This window comes from Leuciscus leuciscus (assembly GCF_965113295.1).
Source record: "Leuciscus leuciscus genome assembly, chromosome: 8".
Taxonomy (NCBI): Eukaryota; Metazoa; Chordata; class Actinopteri; order Cypriniformes; family Leuciscidae; genus Leuciscus; species Leuciscus leuciscus.
Genome location: NC_138732.1, coordinates 2513470 through 2536551, shown reverse-complemented (window position 1 = coordinate 2536551; position 23082 = coordinate 2513470). Strand labels below are relative to the sequence as shown.

At 37.2% G+C, this 23082-nt stretch overlaps 1 protein-coding gene and 2 long non-coding RNA genes across 3 annotated transcripts in view; all 3 read right to left on the bottom strand.

The window, feature by feature from the left end:
* The window catches only part of LOC309504114 (uncharacterized protein), a 600323-nt gene that overhangs the window by 445293 nt on the left and 131948 nt on the right, over positions 1-23082 (bottom strand). The window lies entirely within an intron of this gene.
* Positions 2053-3823, bottom strand: LOC309503917. The gene is made up of 3 exons (XR_014207937.1): positions 3528-3823; positions 2736-2817; positions 2053-2406 (listed from the first exon to the last, which is right to left on the bottom strand). It is a non-coding gene; the product is annotated as an uncharacterized lncRNA (long non-coding RNA).
* Positions 10572-12327, bottom strand: LOC309505180. Its single transcript, XR_014208358.1, has 3 exons — positions 12019-12327; positions 11227-11308; positions 10572-10897 (listed from the first exon to the last, which is right to left on the bottom strand). It is a non-coding gene; the product is annotated as an uncharacterized lncRNA (long non-coding RNA).

Below are 23082 nucleotides of genomic sequence, written 5' to 3'. Positions count from 1 at the left end.
AAAACTACAACTCCCAGCAGGCCGTTGGGTCCATTGGCAGCACACACACTCAATAAATCAATGAGTGACACTTACACATTATAAAACACAAATGCATACGCCCTGGGACGCAACACCAGTCAAATTAAATCATTAAAGGAAAATCCATCTTTCCAGTGCATACACAGAAAGCGGCATCAGATCTGGCATTCATTTATTTTCCACTGTATTTACAATTGCATAAATAAAGCTATGAGATCGTTACAATTATAATATATTATAAAATATAAAAATAATAGATCACAATACTGTAGTTTATAGCCTAGGCTACTATATTTTAATCAAATAGATGCAGGCTGGGGGAGCGCATGAGACTTATTTCAAAAACATTAAAAAATCCAACTGACACACACACACACACACACACACACACACAAGTTTCAAGTTTTGAAAAAAAATACAACAACAAACAGTAATATTGTAAAGTCTTATAACAATTGAATTTATAATTATATAGGATTATGTAACTGTTCACAAAATTCAGGGTTCAATCGCTTTCTGTTGTTGCATTGAGACTCTGGTAGGGCTTTATTTTGAAATTCTAGTCAGCAAAATAGAGGGAAAACAAACAATATTGACAATATTGTTCATAAAATGTTACTCACCATGTTAATTTATTGTTAATTTGACTGTTTCGTTCCGTTCGCCTTACATACTTGATCATCGTGAGGTAAACATTACCTACGCCAATAGGAGGCGCTTAATAACAGTGACGTGAGCCAATAGCAGCTGCAAAGCAGAAGCAATGTGGGAAATGCCGACTGTTTTAAGGAATAAACGCAGAATTTTTTGTTCTTATCGTGTTCAACACAATCTACACTCGATCGCGCGAGGATCTCCATCGTAAAAAATCGCAGCTTGAATTTTTTTTTACTTACCGTCGAAGTGAAAGACAGCTCCTCTCTGTGGTATAAATAGCTGCCGAGCGCCCTTTACTATTGTCGTTGAATGCGGACAGGCAGGAGCTCACCCATTGATCGCTAGACGGTCCGGCAGATCTGGCAGGGCATACTCCCACTGCAGCGCGACGATCTTTTTGCCTTTTTTTTAATACTACATTTAAATAGTCCAAGTAATGGATACTGTACAACAGTGGTCATATGTTTATTTTGTGTGACATGACACCTATTGGTGTTGCCTATGAACAGTATACACTGAATACACTGTGACAGAGGCAAAATATATATATATATAGAATAATAACAACAACAACAATAATGATTATGACCACGCATGCAAAACAGAGAGAGAGAAAAGACTACATTCTAGAAGAATAATTACACAATACCCACCAGTGTTATGTTCCCAATTCATGTTCTAGGGGCAAAAGGGAAAGTCACTTTAAAGCAAAAAATGAACAGCGACAAAGAAAAGTCAACCTATACTGAGTCCCAGCACACAATACACAAAGTAAGATTTCCAATACATTTATTTACAATAAGTGATAAATACAGTGCAAAAAGAATCCTAAACAAACAGCTCCAAAAGAAAAAGAAATGAAGCGTGTTCTTCAGGAGCAGGTAAAAGCCCAAACAAACAAAAGATCACTAGCCGGTAGAAGGACAACCTAATTAACCTACAACAATAAACAACACAACTCTTACCTTACTTCCTAACTAACACAAAAAAAAACAACAACAAAAAAACCAGGAGAAAAGAAAAATGGCACCCACTCCCTACACTGAAAAAATATTTTCATTCATCCAATTAAAAAATTTTAGGGTAATGGTTCACATCTATATTTTATAACTTGAGCCAATGAAAAATAAATAACTTGCCCTTACCAATATTTTCTATGTCTATGAAAACTATTTTATAAAACTTGGCACAAAGCATATTTTTCTTGTTGAAAAAAATCAATTAATTTAAATTCTATTTTTGATCTAAACAAAAATATATAGATTTTATCAAAACAAAAATTCTCATTTAATAAATATGTATTAGAAATTATTTGTTTTCTCCAATTAAATAGATATTGATTTAATAATACAATTATTTCTAATTTTTAAAAATACAAGTTAATAGAAATGATTTATTTTAAACAAACAAAAAGATATGGATTCAATAAAACATATTTCCCATTAAGGAACATTAATTAATCTTGTCCAAAATCAAATAAAAAAGACACATAATTTTCATTAAATCGATATTTATTAAATTATTATATACATTACTTCCACACATCCACAATTTCGTGTCAGATTTTCAACTTTTTCAACATTTGCGACAGACAGCAAGTCCCTCAGAACCTCTTGACCCTCAAGTATGATTCCAATGTTTGTGGGTATACAGCTTGTGCATCTCTGATGACAAAGATTTCCATGGTTTCTTCTGAAGAGTGTTTTCAGCCTCTTCCTTCTCCAACACCTGGAAAAGAATTTAGGAATGAGAAAAGAAAAAGAAAAAAAGAATAAGGAATCAATACAGCTTGGGTTTCCCCCCAAATTAGTTTACATAATACTAATACTTCTAACTAATTATACAATTTACTCCAATTTGTTGTTGACATATAAATATAAGTTGCACAAACTTTCCAGCACATGGGACTCTGATTTTAGCTGAAAGTAATTGTTTCTATATTTGAAATTAGCCTTCAGACTGTTATCAGACATATATCTGAACATAGTCTGATGGCTAATTTTGAAGTGGACAGCCATATCTAGCATTTTCACATCTCTAAAGTAATCTTTCCTTACCAGGAAATCTTTGATGAGGTCCTCCACTGTTTCTCCCATATGGATGAGATATTTCAGTGCTCTTTGTATCGGTGTCAGTATCCTGCATCAAGATAGTACAAATTTGGCATGAGGGTACATTATGGTCAACAAACTTTAGCACAATATACGTTATCAGTTGATATAATAATTATTATAATATATGATTCAATAGTGTGTCAATCCTATTACTAACGCCACGAAAAAATGTCTGCCCCCCCAGTGTCCTCTGGCTAGTAGCTGCTACTACACTTTTTTGAAAACCAACCGACATCAACCGATTGGCGCCAATGCAGCAATACTTCTATGCATACAATCCATAATTAAATGACCATTGTGAGTGTCGACAGTCATACGTGTTAGATAACGTTACCATTAATCACAAGTGAACGTCAGTCCTTTTACATGTAAGTTAACTTCAGCTCCTTAATTGTTGATCAGGTTTCTATGGTTTTAACCAGAGAACGTCGTTCTTATGACGCTGCATCGAGATAACGTTATGTTCAATGATTAAACGTTCACGTTAATTACCATTGTAAAATCAAAATAAGCCAGGGGTAAACGTATATGTTCCCTTTTGTAATCGGTCAGGAATTGATTAACGTCGACACATTAACGTTAACTTGCCAAGTGTAAACTAAGCTAGCTAACACATTTTTAAACTAACGTAAGTTACATAACGATATCTAACAGATAAATTCGGCAGAGCAACATGTCTTGTACAGGCTTCTAAATATACAGCAGCACATTTAAATGGTTGTTTGTTTCACTTACTTCAGTTTATCCGCGATGAAATCTGATTCTCTCTGGAGCAGCAAAGTGATCCACGGCACGTAGAAGAGCGGTTACAGCGGTCTGCTGACGTGGTCGTTGTCGTCGAGAAGATTTGTGTTTAATGCCCATGCGCAATCCTGTGTGTAACCTTGAAATTGTACATTCGTCGAAACAAATATTTCTTATTTGAGCTCTTAATGAAAAATATTTATATTTAAATATGTTTTGAACGAAAAAAATATTATTTGAAAAATAAAACAAATAATGGTAAACTGAATTGAAAGACAAATTATTAATTGGATGAAGTACTGCTTGAAAACCTTTTTACAGTGTACTGCTCCAACACTCAACAATGGCCAAGCAATTCAAAGCTGTACACTACAGCCACAAGACATTTAAGTTGACCTCGGTTTAAGCTTAACACATCAAAGCTGCCACTACAGCCGTAACAACACATTTAAGCTTCACATACACCAACAAGAGCAACACTCCAAGTCTGGTAACACAACAGTCTCAGGCTCTTGGGAGAAGAACTCTCTCCCAGTCTCAGGCTCTTGGGAGAAGAACTCTCTCCCAGTCTCAGGCTCTTGGGAGAAGAACTCTCTCCCAGTCTCTCTCTCCGGCTCTGCTTGAATACTGGATCCTCTTGCCATTGATGAGGAACAGCTGGTAGGTCCCATCACCTAGATGAGGACAGGGAGGAGCACAGGAAATTGGACAAAACATACAACAAAACTACAACTCCCAGCAGGCCGTTGGGTCCATTGGCAGCACACACACTCAATAAATCAATGAGTGACACTTACACATTATAAAACACAAATGCATACGCCCTGGGACGCAACACCAGTCAAATTAAATCATTAAAGGAAAATCCATCTTTCCAGTGCATACACAGAAAGCGGCATCAGATCTGGCATTCATTTATTTTCCACTGTATTTACAATTGCATAAATAAAGCTATGAGATCGTTACAATTATAATATATTATAAAATATAAAAATAATAGATCACAATACTGTAGTTTATAGCCTAGGCTACTATATTTTAATCAAATAAATGCAGGCTGGGGGAGCGCATGAGACTTATTTCAAAAACATTAAAAAATCCAACTGACACACACACACACACACACACACACACACAAGTTTCAAGTTTTGAAAAAAAATACAACAACAAACAGTAATATTGTAAAGTCTTATAACAATTGAATTTATAATTATATAGGATTATGTAACTGTTCACAAAATTCAGGGTTCAATCGCTTTCTGTTGTTGCATTGAGACTCTGGTAGGGCTTTATTTTGAAATTCTAGTCAGCAAAATAGAGGGAAAACAAACAATATTGACAATATTGTTCATAAAATGTTACTCACCATGTTAATTTATTGTTAATTTGACTGTTTCGTTCCGTTCGCCTTACATACTTGATCATCGTGAGGTAAACATTACCTACGCCAATAGGAGGCGCTTAATAACAGTGACGTGCGCCAATAGCAGCTGCAAAGCAGAAGCAATGTGGGAAATGCCGACTGTTTTAAGGAATAAACGCAGAATTTTTTGTTCTTATCGTGTTCAACACAATCTACACTCGATCGCGCGAGGATCTCCATCGTAAAAAATCGCAGCTTGAATTTTTTTTTACTTACCGTCGAAGTGAAAGACAGCTCCTCTCTGTGGTATAAATAGCTGCCGAGCGCCCTTTACTATTGTCGTTGAATGCGGACAGGCAGGAGCTCACCCATTGATCGCTAGACGGTTCGGCAGATCTGGCAGGGCATACTCCCACTGCAGCGCGACGATCATTTTGCCTTTTTTTTAATACTACATTTAAATAGTCCAAGTAATGGATACTGTACAACAGTGGTCATATGTTTATTTTGTGTGACATGACACCTATTGGTGTTGCCTATGAACAGTATACACTGAATACACTGTGACAGAGGCAAAATATATATATATATAGAATAATAACAACAACAACAACAACAATAATGATTATGACCACGCATGCAAAACAGAGAGAGAGAAAAGACTACATTCTAGAAGAATAATTACACAATACCCACCAGTGTTATGTTCCCAATTCATGTTCTAGGGGCAAAAGGGAAAGTCACTTTAAAGCAAAAAATGAACAGCGACAAAGAAAAGTCAACCTATACTGAGTCCCAGCACACAATACACAAAGTAAGATTTCCAATACATTTATTTACAATAAGTGATAAATACAGTGCAAAAAGAATCCTAAACAAACAGCTCCAAAAGAAAAAGAAATGAAGCGTGTTCTTCAGGAGCAGGTAAAAGCCCAAACAAACAAAAGATCACTAGCCGGTAGAAGGACAACCTAATTAACCTACAACAATAAACAACACAACTCTTACCTTACTTCCTAACTAACACAAAAAAAAACAACAACAAAAAAACCAGGAGAAAAGAAAAATGGCACCCACTCCCTACTGCTCCAACACTCAACAATGGCCAAGCAATTCAAAGCTGTACACTACAGCCACAAGACATTTAAGTTGACCTCGGTTTAAGCTTAACACATCAAAGCTGCCACTACAGCCGTAACAACACATTTAAGCTTCACATACACCAACAAGAGCAACACTCCAAGTCTGGTAACACAACAGTCTCAGGCTCTTGGGAGAAGAACTCTCTCCCAGTCTCAGGCTCTTGGGAGAAGAACTCTCTCCCAGTCTCTCTCTCCGGCTCTGCTTGAATACTGGATCCTCTTGCCATTGATGAGGAACAGCTGGTAGGTCCCATCACCTAGATGAGGACAGGGAGGAGCACAGGAAATTGGACAAAACATACAACAAAACTACAACTCCCAGCAGGCCGTTGGGTCCATTGGCAGCACACACACTCAATAAATCAATGAGTGACACTTACACATTATAAAACACAAATGCATACGCCCTGGGACGCAACACCAGTCAAATTAAATCATTAAAGGAAAATCCATCTTTCCAGTGCATACACAGAAAGCGGCATCAGATCTGGCATTCATTTATTTTCCACTGTATTTACAATTGCATAAATAAAGCTATGAGATCGTTACAATTATAATATATTATAAAATATAAAAATAATAGATCACAATACTGTAGTTTATAGCCTAGGCTACTATATTTTAATCAAATAGATGCAGGCTGGGGGAGCGCATGAGACTTATTTCAAAAACATTAAAAAATCCAACTGACACACACACACACACACACACACACACACACACACACACACAAGTTTCAAGTTTTGAAAAAAAATACAACAACAAACAGTAATATTGTAAAGTCTTATAACAATTGAATTTATAATTATATAGGATTATGTAACTGTTCACAAAATTCAGGGTTCAATCGCTTTCTGTTGTTGCATTGAGACTCTGGTAGGGCTTTATTTTGAAATTCTAGTCAGCAAAATAGAGGGAAAACAAACAATATTGACAATATTGTTCATAAAATGTTACTCACCATGTTAATTTATTGTTAATTTGACTGTTTCGTTCCGTTCGCCTTACATACTTGATCATCGTGAGGTAAACATTACCTACGCCAATAGGAGGCGCTTAATAACAGTGACGTGCGCCAATAGCAGCTGCAAAGCAGAAGCAATGTGGGAAATGCCGACTGTTTTAAGGAATAAACGCAGAATTTTTTGTTCTTATCGTGTTCAACACAATCTACACTCGATCGCGCGAGGATCTCCATCGTAAAAAATCGCAGCTTGAATTTTTTTTTAGTTACCGTCGAAGTGAAAGACAGCTCCTCTCTGTGGTATAAATAGCTGCCGAGCGCCCTTTACTATTGTCGTTGAATGCGGACAGGCAGGAGCTCACCCATTGATCGCTAGACAGTTCGGGAGATCTGGCTGGGCATACTCCCACTGCAGCGCGACGATCTTTTTGCCTTTTTTTTAATACTACATTTAAATAGTCCAAGTAATGGATACTGTACAACAGTGGTCATATGTTTATTTTGTGTGACATGACACCTATTGGTGTTGCCTATGAACAGTATACACTGAATACACTGTGACAGAGGCAAAAAATATATATATATAGAATAATAACAACAACAACAACAACAATAATGATTATGACCACGCATGCAAAACAGAGAGAGAGAAAAGACTACATTCTAGAAGAATAATTACACAATACCCACTGTTACCAGTGTTATGTTCCCAATTCATGTTCTAGGGGCAAAAGGGAAAGTCACTTTAAAGCAAAAAATGAACAGCGACAAAGAAAAGTCAACCTATACTGAGTCCCAGCACACAATACACAAAGTAAGATTTCCAATACATTTATTTACAATAAGTGATAAATACAGTGCAAAAAGAATCCTAAACAAACAGCTCCAAAAGAAAAAGAAATGAAGCGTGTTCTTCAGGAGCAGGTAAAAGCCCAAACAAACAAAAGATCACTAGCCGGTAGAAGGACAACCTAATTAACCTACAACAATAAACAACACAACTCTTACCTTACTTCCTAACTAACACAAAAAAAAACAACAACAAAAAAACCAGGAGAAAAGAAAAATGGCACCCACTCCCTACTGCTCCAACACTCAACAATGGCCAAGCAATTCAAAGCTGTACACTACAGCCACAAGACATTTAAGTTGACTTCGGTTTAAGCTTAACACATCAAAGCTGCCACTACAGCCGTAACAACACATTTAAGCTTCACATACACCAACAAGAGCAACACTCCAAGTCTGGTAACACAACAGTCTCAGGCTCTTGGGAGAAGAACTCTCTCCCAGTCTCAGGCTCTTGGGAGAAGAACTCTCTCCCAGTCTCAGGCTCTTGGGAGAAGAACTCTCTCCCAGTCTCTCTCTCCGGCTCTGCTTGAATACTGGATCCTCTTGCCATTGATGAGGAACAGCTGGTAGGTCCCATCACCTAGATGAGGACAGGGAGGAGCACAGGAAATTGGACAAAACATACAACAAAACTACAACTCCCAGCAGGCCGTTGGGTCCATTGGCAGCACACACACTCAATAAATCAATGAGTGACACTTACACATTATAAAACACAAATGCATACGCCCTGGGACGCAACACCAGTCAAATTAAATCATTAAAGGAAAATCCATCTTTCCAGTGCATACACAGAAAGCGGCATCAGATCTGGCATTCATTTATTTTCCACTGTATTTACAATTGCATAAATAAAGCTATGAGATCGTTACAATTATAATATATTATAAAATATAAAAATAATAGATCACAATACTGTAGTTTATAGCCTAGGCTACTATATTTTAATCAAATAAATGCAGGCTGGGGGAGCGCATGAGACTTATTTCAAAAACATTAAAAAATCCAACTGACACACACACACACACACACACACACACACAAGTTTCAAGTTTTGAAAAAAAATACAACAACAAACAGTAATATTGTAAAGTCTTATAACAATTGAATTTATAATTATATAGGATTATGTAACTGTTCACAAAATTCAGGGTTCAATCGCTTTCTGTTGTTGCATTGAGACTCTGGTAGGGCTTTATTTTGAAATTCTAGTCAGCAAAATAGAGGGAAAACAAACAATATTGACAATATTGTTCATAAAATGTTACTCACCATGTTAATTTATTGTTAATTTGACTGTTTCGTTCCGTTCGCCTTACATACTTGATCATCGTGAGGTAAACATTACCTACGCCAATAGGAGGCGCTTAATAACAGTGACGTGAGCCAATAGCAGCTGCAAAGCAGAAGCAATGTGGGAAATGCCGACTGTTTTAAGGAATAAACGCAGAATTTTTTGTTCTTATCGTGTTCAACACAATCTACACTCGATCGCGCGAGGATCTCCATCGTAAAAAATCGCAGCTTGAATTTTTTTTTAGTTACCGTCGAAGTGAAAGACAGCTCCTCTCTGTGGTATAAATAGCTGCCGAGCGCCCTTCACTATTGTCGTTGAATGCGGACAGGCAGGAGTTCACCCATTGATCGCTAGACTGGCAGGCAGATCTGGCTGGGCATACTCCCACTGCAGCGCGACGATCTTTTTGCCTTTTTTTTAATACTACATTTAAATAGTCCAAGTAATGGATACTGTACAACAGTGGTCATATGTTTATTTTGTGTGACATGACACCTATTGGTGTTGCCTATGAACAGTATACACTGAATACACTGTGACAGAGGCAAAATATATATATATATAGAATAATAACAACAACAACAACAACAATAATGATTATGACCACGCATGCAAAACAGAGAGAGAGAAAAGACTACATTCTAGAAGAATAATTACACAATACCCACCAGTGTTATGTTCCCAATTCATGTTCTAGGGGCAAAAGGGAAAGTCACTTTAAAGCAAAAAATGAACAGCGACAAAGAAAAGTCAACCTATACTGAGTCCCAGCACACAATACACAAAGTAAGATTTCCAATACATTTATTTACAATAAGTGATAAATACAGTGCAAAAAGAATCCTAAACAAACAGCTCCAAAAGAAAAAGAAATGAAGCGTGTTCTTCAGGAGCAGGTAAAAGCCCAAACAAACAAAAGATCACTAGCCGGTAGAAGGACAACCTAATTAACCTACAACAATAAACAACACAACTCTTACCTTACTTCCTAACTAACACAAAAAAAAACAACAACAAAAAAACCAGGAGAAAAGAAAAATGGCACCCACTCCCTACACTGAAAAAATATTTTCATTCATCCAATTAAAAAATTTTAGGGTAATGGTTCACATCTATATTTTATAACTTGAGCCAATGAAAAATAAATAACTTGCCCTTACCAATATTTTCTATGTCTATGAAAACTATTTTATAAAACTTGGCACAAAGCATATTTTTCTTGTTGAAAAAAATCAATTAATTTAAATTCTATTTTTGATCTAAACAAAAATATATAGATTTTATCAAAACAAAAATTCTCATTTAATAAATATGTATTAGAAATTATTTGTTTTCTCCAATTAAATAGATATTGATTTAATAATACAATTATTTCTAATTTTTAAAAATACAAGTTAATAGAAATTATTTATTTTAAACAAACAAAAAGATATGGATTCAATAAAACATATTTCCCATTAAGGAACATTAATTAATCTTGTCCAAAATCAAATAAAAAAGACACATAATTTTCATTAAATCGATATTTATTAAATTATTATATACATTACTTCCACACATCCACAATTTCGTGTCAGATTTTCAACTTTTTCAACATTTGCGACAGACAGCAAGTCCCTCAGAACCTCTTGACCCTCAAGTATGATTCCAATGTTTGTGGGTATACAGCTTGTGCATCTCTGATGACAAAGATTTCCATGGTTTCTTCTGAAGAGTGTTTTCAGCCTCTTCCTTCTCCAACACCTGGAAAAGAATTTAGGAATGAGAAAAGAAAAAGAAAAAAAGAATAAGGAATCAATACAGCTTGGGTTTCCCCCCAAATTAGTTTACATAATACTAATACTTCTAACTAATTATACAATTTACTCCAATTTGTTGTTGACATATAAATATAAGTTGCACAAACTTTCCAGCACATGGGACTCTGATTTTAGCTGAAAGTAATTGTTTCTATATTTGAAATTAGCCTTCAGACTGTTATCAGACATATATCTGAACATAGTCTGATGGCTAATTTTGAAGTGGACAGCCATATCTAGCATTTTCACATCTCTAAAGTAATCTTTCCTTACCAGGAAATCTTTGATGAGGTCCTCCACTGTTTCTCCCATATGGATGAGATATTTCAGTGCTCTTTGTATCGGTGTCAGTATCCTGCATCAAGATAGTACAAATTTGGCATGAGGGTACATTATGGTCAACAAACTTTAGCACAATATACGTTATCAGTTGATATAATAATTATTATAATATATGATTCAATAGTGTGTCAATCCTATTACTAACGCCACGAAAAAATGTCTGCCCCCCCAGTGTCCTCTGGCTAGTAGCTGCTACTACACTTTTTTGAAAACCAACCGACATCAACCGATTGGCGCCAATGCAGCAATACTTCTATGCATACAATCCATAATTAAATGACCATTGTGAGTGTCGACAGTCATACGTGTTAGATAACGTTACCATTAATCACAAGTGAACGTCAGTCCTTTTACATGTAAGTTAACTTCAGCTCCTTAATTGTTGATCAGGTTTCTATGGTTTTAACCAGAGAACGTCGTTCTTATGACGCTGCATCGAGATAACGTTATGTTCAATGATTAAACGTTCACGTTAATTACCATTGTAAAATCAAAATAAGCCAGGGGTAAACGTATATGTTCCCTTTTGTAATCGGTCAGGAATTGATTAACGTCGACACATTAACGTTAACTTGCCAAGTGTAAACTAAGCTAGCTAACACATTTTTAAACTAACGTAAGTTACATAACGATATCTAACAGATAAATTCGGCAGAGCAACATGTCTTGTACAGGCTTCTAAATATACAGCAGCACATTTAAATGGTTGTTTGTTTCACTTACTTCAGTTTATCCGCGATGAAATCTGATTCTCTCTGGAGCAGCAAAGTGATCCACGGCACGTAGAAGAGCGGTTACAGCGGTCTGCTGACGTGGTCGTTGTCGTCGAGAAGATTTGTGTTTAATGCCCATGCGCAATCCTGTGTGTAACCTTGAAATTGTACATTCGTCGAAACAAATATTTCTTATTTGAGCTCTTAATGAAAAATATTTATATTTAAATATGTTTTGAACGAAAAAAATATTATTTGAAAAATAAAACAAATAATGGTAAACTGAATTGAAAGACAAATTATTAATTGGATGAAGTACTGCTTGAAAACCTTTTTACAGTGTACTGCTCCAACACTCAACAATGGCCAAGCAATTCAAAGCTGTACACTACAGCCACAAGACATTTAAGTTGACCTCGGTTTAAGCTTAACACATCAAAGCTGCCACTACAGCCGTAACAACACATTTAAGCTTCACATACACCAACAAGAGCAACACTCCAAGTCTGGTAACACAACAGTCTCAGGCTCTTGGGAGAAGAACTCTCTCCCAGTCTCAGGCTCTTGGGAGAAGAACTCTCTCCCAGTCTCAGGCTCTTGGGAGAAGAACTCTCTCCCAGTCTCTCTCTCCGGCTCTGCTTGAATACTGGATCCTCTTGCCATTGATGAGGAACAGCTGGTAGGTCCCATCACCTAGATGAGGACAGGGAGGAGCACAGGAAATTGGACAAAACATACAACAAAACTACAACTCCCAGCAGGCCGTTGGGTCCATTGGCAGCACACACACTCAATAAATCAATGAGTGACACTTACACATTATAAAACACAAATGCATACGCCCTGGGACGCAACACCAGTCAAATTAAATCATTAAAGGAAAATCCATCTTTCCAGTGCATACACAGAAAGCGGCATCAGATCTGGCATTCATTTATTTTCCACTGTATTTACAATTGCATAAATAAAGCTATGAGATCGTTACAATTATAATATATTATAAAATATAAAAATAATAGATCACAATACTGTAGTTTATAGCCTAGGCTACTATATTTTAATCAAATAAATGCAGGCTGGGGGAGCGCATGAGACTTATTTCAAAAACATTAAAAAATCCAACTGACACACACACACACACACACACACACACACACACACACACACACACACAAGTTTCAAGTTTTGAAAAAAAATACAACAACAAACAGTAATATTGTAAAGTCTTATAACAATTGAATTTATAATTATATAGGATTATGTAACTGTTCACAAAATTCAGGGTTCAATCGCTTTCTGTTGTTGCATTGAGACTCTGGTAGGGCTTTATTTTGAAATTCTAGTCAGCAAAATAGAGGGAAAACAAACAATATTGACAATATTGTTCATAAAATGTTACTCACCATGTTAATTTATTGTTAATTTGACTGTTTCGTTCCGTTCGCCTTACATACTTGATCATCGTGAGGTAAACATTACCTACGCCAATAGGAGGCGCTTAATAACAGTGACGTGCGCCAATAGCAGCTGCAAAGCAGAAGCAATGTGGGAAATGCCGACTGTTTTAAGGAATAAACGCAGAATTTTTTGTTCTTATCGTGTTCAACACAATCTACACTCGATCGCGCGAGGATCTCCATCGTAAAAAATCGCAGCTTGAATTTTTTTTTAGTTACCGTCGAAGTGAAAGACAGCTCCTCTCTGTGGTATAAATAGCTGCCGAGCGCCCTTTACTATTGTCGTTGAATGCGGACAGGCAGGAGCTCACCCATTGATCGCTAGACTGGCAGGCAGATCTGGCTGGGCATACTCCCACTGCAGCGCGACGATCTTTTTGCCTTTTTTTTAATACTACATTTAAATAGTCCAAGTAATGGATACTGTACAACAGTGGTCATATGTTTATTTTGTGTGACATGACACCTATTGGTGTTGCCTATGAACAGTATACACTGAATACACTGTGACAGAGGCAAAAAATATATATATATAGAATAATAACAACAACAACAACAACAATAATGATTATGACCACGCATGCAAAACAGAGAGAGAGAAAAGACTACATTCTAGAAGAATAATTACACAATACCCACTGTTACCAGTGTTATGTTCCCAATTCATGTTCTAGGGGCAAAAGGGAAAGTCACTTTAAAGCAAAAAATGAACAGCGACAAAGAAAAGTCAACCTATACTGAGTCCCAGCACACAATACACAAAGTAAGATTTCCAATACATTTATTTACAATAAGTGATAAATACAGTGCAAAAAGAATCCTAAACAAACAGCTCCAAAAGAAAAAGAAATGAAGCGTGTTCTTCAGGAGCAGGTAAAAGCCCAAACAAACAAAAGATCACTAGCCGGTAGAAGGACAACCTAATTAACCTACAACAATAAACAACACAACTCTTACCTTACTTCCTAACTAACACAAAAAAAAAAACCAGGAGAAAAGAAAAATGGCACCCACTCCCTACTGCTCCAACACTCAACAATGGCCAAGCAATTCAAAGCTGTACACTACAGCCACAAGACATTTAAGTTGACCTCGGTTTAAGCTTAACACATCAAAGCTGCCACTACTGCCGTAACAACACATTTAAGCTTCACATACACCAACAAGAGCAACACTCCAAGTCTGGTAACACAACAGTCTCAGGCTCTTGGGAGAAGAACTCTCTCCCAGTCTCAGGCTCTTGGGAGAAGAACTCTCTCCCAGTCTCAGGCTCTTGGGAGAAGAACTCTCTCCCAGTCTCAGGCTCTTGGGAGAAGAACTCTCTCCCAGTCTCTCTCTCCGGCTCTGCTTGAATACTGGATCCTCTTGCCATTGATGAGGAACAGCTGGTAGGTCCCATCACCTAGATGAGGACAGGGAGGAGCACAGGAAATTGGACAAAACATACAACAAAACTACAACTCCCAGCAGGCCGTTGGGTCCATTGGCAGCACACACACTCAATAAATCAATGAGTGACACTTACACATTATAAAACACAAATGCATACGCCCTGGGACGCAACACCAGTCAAATTAAATCATTAAAGGAAAATCCATCTTTCCAGTGCATACACAGAAAGCGGCATCAGATCTGGCATTCATTTATTTTCCACTGTATTTACAATTGCATAAATAAAGCTATGAGATCGTTACAATTATAATATATTATAAAATATAAAAATAATAGATCACAATACTGTAGTTTATAGCCTAGGCTACTATATTTTAATCAAATAAATGCAGGCTGGGGGAGCGCATGAGACTTATTTCAAAAACATTAAAAAATCCAACTGACACACACACACACACACACACACACACACACACAAGTTTCAAGTTTTGAAAAAAAATACAACAACAAACAGTAATATTGTAAAGTCTTATAACAATTGAATTTATAATTATATAGGATTATGTAACTGTTCACAAAATTCAGGGTTCAATCGCTTTCTGTTGTTGCATTGAGACTCTGGTAGGGCTTTATTTTGAAATTCTAGTCAGCAAAATAGAGGGAAAACAAACAATATTGACAATATTGTTCATAAAATGTTACTCACCATGTTAATTTATTGTTAATTTGACTGTTTCGTTCCGTTCGCCTTACATACTTGATCATCGTGAGGTAAACATTACCTACGCCAATAGGAGGCGCTTAATAACAGTGACGTGCGCCAATAGCAGCTGCAAAGCAGAAGCAATGTGGGAAATGCCGACTGTTTTAAGGAATAAACGCAGAATTTTTTGTTCTTATCGTGTTCAACACAATCTACACTCGATCGCGCGAGGATCTCCATCGTAAAAAATCGCAGCTTGAATTTTTTTTTAATTACCGTCGAAGTGAAAGACAGCTCCTCTCTATGGTATAAATAGCTGCCGAGCGCCCTTTACTATTGTCATTGAATGCGGACAGGCAGGAGCTCACCCATTGATCGCTAGACTGGCAGGCAGATCTGGCTGGGCATACTCCCACTGCAGCGCGACGATCTTTTTGCCTTTTTTTTAATACTACATTTAAATAGTCCAAGTAATGGATACTGTACAACAGTGGTCATATGTTTATTTTGTGTGACATGACACCTATTGGTGTTGCCTATAAACAGTATACACTGAATACACTGTGACAGAGGCAAAATATATATATATATAGAATAATAACAACAACAATAATGATTATGACCACGCATGCAAAACAGAGAGAGAGAAAAGACTACATTCTAGAAGAATAATTACACAATACCCACCAGTGTTATGTTCCCAATTCATGTTCTAGGGGCAAAAGGGAAAGTCACTTTAAAGCAAAAAATGAACAGCGACAAAGAAAAGTCAACCTATACTGAGTCCCAGCACACAATACACAAAGTAAGATTTCCAATACATTTATTTACAATAAGTGATAAATACAGTGCAAAAAGAATCCTAAACAAACAGCTCCAAAAGAAAAAGAAATGAAGCGTGTTCTTCAGGAGCAGGTAAAAGCCCAAACAAACAAAAGATCACTAGCCGGTAGAAGGACAACCTAATTAACCTACAACAATAAACAACACAACTCTTACCTTACTTCCTAACTAACACAAAAAAAAACAACAACAAAAAAACCAGGAGAAAAGAAAAATGGCACCCACTCCCTACTGCTCCAACACTCAACAATGGCCAAGCAATTCAAAGCTGTACACTACAGCCACAAGACATTTAAGTTGACCTCGGTTTAAGCTGAACACATCAAAGCTGCCACTACAGCCGTAACAACACATTTAAGCTTCACATACACCAACAAGAGCAACACTCCAAGTCTGGTAACACAACAGTCTCAGGCTCTTGGGAGAAGAACTCTCTCCCAGTCTCAGGCTCTTGGGAGAAGAACTCTCTCCCAGTCTCTCTCTCCGGCTCTGCTTGAATACTGGATCCTCTTGCCATTGATGAGGAACAGCTGGTAGGTCCCATCACCTAGATGAGGACAGGGAGGAGCACAGGAAATTGGACAAAACATACAACAAAACTACAACTCCCAGCAGGCCGTTGGGTCCATTGGCAGCACACACACTCAATAAATCAATGAGTGACACTTACACATTATAAAACACAAATGCATACGCCCTGGGACGCAACACCAGTCAAATTAAATCATTAAAGGAAAATCCATCTTTCCAGTGCATACACAGAAAGCGGCATCAGATCTGGCATTCATTTATTTTCCACTGTATTTACAATTGCATAAATAAAGCTATGAGATCGTTACAATTATAATATATTATAAAATATAAAAATAATAGATCACAATACTGTAGTTTATAGCCTAGGCTACTATATTTTAATCAAATAAATGCAGGCTGGGGGAGCGCATGAGACTTATTTCAAAAACATTAAAAAATCCAACTGACACACACACACACACACACACACACACACACACACACAAGTTTCAAGTTTTGAAAAAAAATACAACAACAAACAGTAATATTGTAAAGTCTTATAACAATTGAATTTATAATTATATAGGATTATGTAACTGTTCACAAAATTCAGGGTTCAATCGCTTTCTGTTGTTGCATTGAGACTCTGGTAGGGCTTTATTTTGAAATTCTAGTCAGCAAAATAGAGGGAAAACAAACAATATTGACAATATTGTTCATAAAATGTTACTCACCATGTTAATTTATTGTTAATTTGACTGTTTCGTTCCGTTCGCCTTACATACTTGATCATCGTGAGGTAAACATTACCTACGCCAATAGGAGGCGCTTAATAACAGTGACGTGCGCCAATAGCAGCTGCAAAGCAGAAGCAATGTGGGAAATGCCGACTGTTTTAAGGAATAAACGCAGAATTTTTTGTTCTTATCGTGTTCAACACAATCTACACTCGATCGCGCGAGGATCTCCATCGTAAAAAATCGCAGCTTGAATTTTTTTTTAATCACCGTCGAAGTGAAAGACAGCTCCTCTCTATGGTATAAATAGCTGCCGAGCGCCCTTTACTATTGTCGTTGAATGCGGACAGGCAGGAGCTCACCCATTGATCGCTAGACTGGCAGGCAGATCTGGCTGGGCATACTCCCACTGCAGCGCGACGATCTTTTTGCCTTTTTTTTAATACTACATTTAAATAGTCCAAGTAATGGATACTGTACAACAGTGGTCATATGTTTATTTTGTGTGACATGACACCTATTGGTGTTGCCTATAAACAGTATACACTGAATACACTGTGACAGAGGCAAAATATATATATATATAGAATAATAACAACAACAATAATGATTATGACCACGCATGCAAAACAGAGAGAGAGAAAAGACTACATTCTAGAAGAATAATTACACAATACCCACCAGTGTTATGTTCCCAATTCATGTTCTAGGGGCAAAAGGGAAAGTCACTTTAAAGCAAAAAATGAACAGCGACAAAGAAAAGTCAACCTATACTGAGTCCCAGCACACAATACACAAAGTAAGATTTCCAATACATTTATTTACAATAAGTGATAAATACAGTGCAAAAAGAATCCTAAACAAACAGCTCCAAAAGAAAAAGAAATGAAGCGTGTTCTTCAGGAGCAGGTAAAAGCCCAAACAAACAAAAGATCACTAGCCGGTAGAAGGACAACCTAATTAACCTACAACAATAAACAACACAACTCTTACCTTACTTCCTAACTAACACAAAAAAAAACAACAACAAAAAAACCAGGAGAAAAGAAAAATGGCACCCACTCCCTACTGCTCCAACACTCAACAATGGCCAAGCAATTCAAAGCTGTACACTACAGCCACAAGACATTTAAGTTGACCTCGGTTTAAGCTGAACACATCAAAGCTGCCACTACAGCCGTAACAACACATTTAAGCTTCACATACACCAACAAGAGCAACACTCCAAGTCTGGTAACACAACAGTCTCAGGCTCTTGGGAGAAGAACTCTCTCCCAGTCTCAGGCTCTTGGGAGAAGAACTCTCTCCCAGTCTCTCTCTCCGGCTCTGCTTGAATACTGGATCCTCTTGCCATTGATGAGGAACAGCTGGTAGGTCCCATCACCTAGATGAGGACAGGGAGGAGCACAGGAAATTGGACAAAACATACAACAAAACTACAACTCCCAGCAGGCCGTTGGGTCCATTGGCAGCACACACACTCAATAAATCAATGAGTGACACTTACACATTATAAAACACAAATGCATACGCCCTGGGACGCAACACCAGTCAAATTAAATCATTAAAGGAAAATCCATCTTTCCAGTGCATACACAGAAAGCGGCATCAGATCTGGCATTCATTTATTTTCCACTGTATTTACAATTGCATAAATAAAGCTATGAGATCGTTACAATTATAATATATTATAAAATATAAAAATAATAGATCACAATACTGTAGTTTATAGCCTAGGCTACTATATTTTAATCAAATAAATGCAGGCTGGGGGAGCGCATGAGACTTATTTCAAAAACATTAAAAAATCCAACTGACACACACACACACACACACACACACACACACACACACACACACACACACACACACACACACACACACACACACACACACACACACACACACACACACACACACACACAAGTTTCAAGTTTTGAAAAAAAATACAACAACAAACAGTAATATTGTAAAGTCTTATAACAATTGAATTTATAATTATATAGGATTATGTAACTGTTCACAAAATTCAGGGTTCAATCGCTTTCTGTTGTTGCATTGAGACTCTGGTAGGGCTTTATTTTGAAATTCTAGTCAGCAAAATAGAGGGAAAACAAACAATATTGACAATATTGTTCATAAAATGTTACTCACCATGTTAATTTATTGTTAATTTGACTGTTTCGTTCCGTTCGCCTTACATACTTGATCATCGTGAGGTAAACATTACCTACGCCAATAGGAGGCGCTTAATAACAGTGACGTGCGCCAATAGCAGCTGCAAAGCAGAAGCAATGTGGGAAATGCCGACTGTTTTAAGGAATAAACGCAGAATTTTTTGTTCTTATCGTGTTCAACACAATCTACACTCGATCGCGCGAGGATCTCCATCGTAAAAAATCGCAGCTTGAATTTTTTTTTTATTACCGTCGAAGTGAAAGACAGCTCCTCTCTATGGTATAAATAGCTGCCGAGCGCCCTTTACTATTGTCGTTGAATGCGGACAGGCAGGAGCTCACCCATTGATCGCTAGACTGGCAGGCAGATCTGGCTGGGCATACTCCCACTGCAGCGCGACGATCTTTTTGCCTTTTTTTTAATACTACATTTAAATAGTCCAAGTAATGGATACTGTACAACAGTGGTCATATGTTTATTTTGTGTGACATGACACCTATTGGTGTTGCCTATGAACAGTATACACTGAATACACTGTGACAGAGGCAAAATATATATATATATAGAATAATAACAACAACAATAATGATTATGACCACGCATGCAAAACAGAGAGAGAGAAAAGACTACATTCTAGAAGAATAATTACACAATACCCACTGTTACCAGTGTTATGTTCCCAATTCATGTTCTAGGGGCAAAAGGGAAAGTCACTTTAAAGCAAAAAATGAACAGCGACAAAGAAAAGTCAACCTATACTGAGTCCCAGCACACAATACACAAAGTAAGATTTCCAATACATTTATTTACAATAAGTGATAAATACAGTGCAAAAAGAATCCTAAACAAACAGCTCCAAAAGAAAAAGAAATGAAGCGTGTTCTTCAGGAGCAGGTAAAAGCCCAAACAAACAAAAGATCACTAGCCGGTAGAAGGACAACCTAATTAACCTACAACAATAAACAACACAACTCTTACCTTACTTCCTAACTAACACAAAAAAAAACAACAACAAAAAAACCAGGAGAAAAGAAAAATGGCACCCACTCCCTACTGCTCCAACACTCAACAATGGCCAAGCAATTCAAAGCTGTACACTACAGCCACAAGACATTTAAGTTGACCTCGGTTTAAGCTTAACACATCAAAGCTGCCACTACAGCCGTAACAACACATTTAAGCTTCACATACACCAACAAGAGCAACACTCCAAGTCTGGTAACACAACAGTCTCAGGCTCTTGGGAGAAGAACTCTCTCCCAGTCTCAGGCTCTTGGGAGAAGAACTCTCTCCCAGTCTCTCTCTCCGGCTCTGCTTGAATACTGGATCCTCTTGCCATTGATGAGGAACAGCTGGTAGGTCCCATCACCTAGATGAGGACAGGGAGGAGCACAGGAAATTGGACAAAACATACAACAAAACTACAACTCCCAGCAGGCCGTTGGGTCCATTGGCAGCACACACACTCAATAAATCAATGAGTGACACTTACACATTATAAAACACAAATGCATACGCCCTGGGACGCAACACCAGTCAAATTAAATCATTAAAGGAAAATCCATCTTTCCAGTGCATACACAGAAAGCGGCATCAGATCTGGCATTCATTTATTTTCCACTGTATTTACAATTGCATAAATAAAGCTATGAGATCGTTACAATTATAATATATTATAAAATATAAAAATAATAGATCACAATACTGTAGTTTATAGCCTAGGCTACTATATTTTAATCAAATAAATGCAGGCTGGGGGAGCGCATGAGACTTATTTCAAAAACATTAAAAAATCCAACTGACACACACACACACACACACACACACACACACACACAAGTTTCAAGTTTTGAAAAAAAATACAACAACAAACAGTAATATTGTAAAGTCTTATAACAATTGAATTTATAATTATATAGGATTATGTAACTGTTCACAAAATTCAGGGTTCAATCGCTTTCTGTTGTTGCATTGAGACTCTGGTAGGGCTTTATTTTGAAATTCTAGTCAGCAAAATAGAGGGAAAACAAACAATATTGACAATATTGTTCATAAAATGTTACTCACCATGTTAATTTATTGTTAATTTGACTGTTTCGTTCCGTTCGCCTTACATACTTGATCATCGTGAGGTAAACATTACCTACGCCAATAGGAGGCGCTTAATAACAGTGACGTGCGCCAATAGCAGCTGCAAAGCAGAAGCAATGTGGGAAATGCCGACTGTTTTAAGGAATAAACGCAGAATTTTTTGTTCTTATCGTGTTCAACACAATCTACACTCGATCGCGCGAGGATCTCCATCGTAAAAAATCGCAGCTTGAATTTTTTTTTAATTACCGTCGAAGTGAAAGACAGCTCCTCTCTATGGTATAAATAGCTGCCGAGCGCCCTTTACTATTGTCGTTGAATGCGGACAGGCAGGAGCTCACCCATTGATCGCTAGACTGGCAGGCAGATCTGGCTGGGCATACTCCCACTGCAGCGCGACGATCTTTTTGCCTTTTTTTTAATACTACATTTAAATAGTCCAAGTAATGGATACTGTACAACAGTGGTCATATGTTTATTTTGTGTGACATGACACCTATTGGTGTTGCCTATAAACAGTATACACTGAATACACTGTGACAGAGGCAAAATATATATATATATAGAATAATAACAACAACAATAATGATTATGACCACGCATGCAAAACAGAGAGAGAGAAAAGACTACATTCTAGAAGAATAATTACACAATACCCACCAGTGTTATGTTCCCAATTCATGTTCTAGGGGCAAAAGGGAAAGTCACTTTAAAGCAAAAAATGAACAGCGACAAAGAAAAGTCAACCTATACTGAGTCCCAGCACACAATACACAAAGTAAGATTTCCAATACATTTATTTACAATAAGTGATAAATACAGTGCAAAAAGAATCCTAAACAAACAGCTCCAAAAGAAAAAGAAATGAAGCGTGTTCTTCAGGAGCAGGTAAAAGCCCAAACAAACAAAAGATCACTAGCCGGTAGAAGGACAACCTAATTAACCTACAACAATAAACAACACAACTCTTACCTTACTTCCTAACTAACACAAAAAAAAACAACAACAAAAAAACCAGGAGAAAAGAAAAATGGCACCCACTCCCTACTGCTCCAACACTCAACAATGGCCAAGCAATTCAAAGCTGTACACTACAGCCACAAGACATTTAAGTTGACCTCGGTTTAAGCTGAACACATCAAAGCTGCCACTACAGCCGT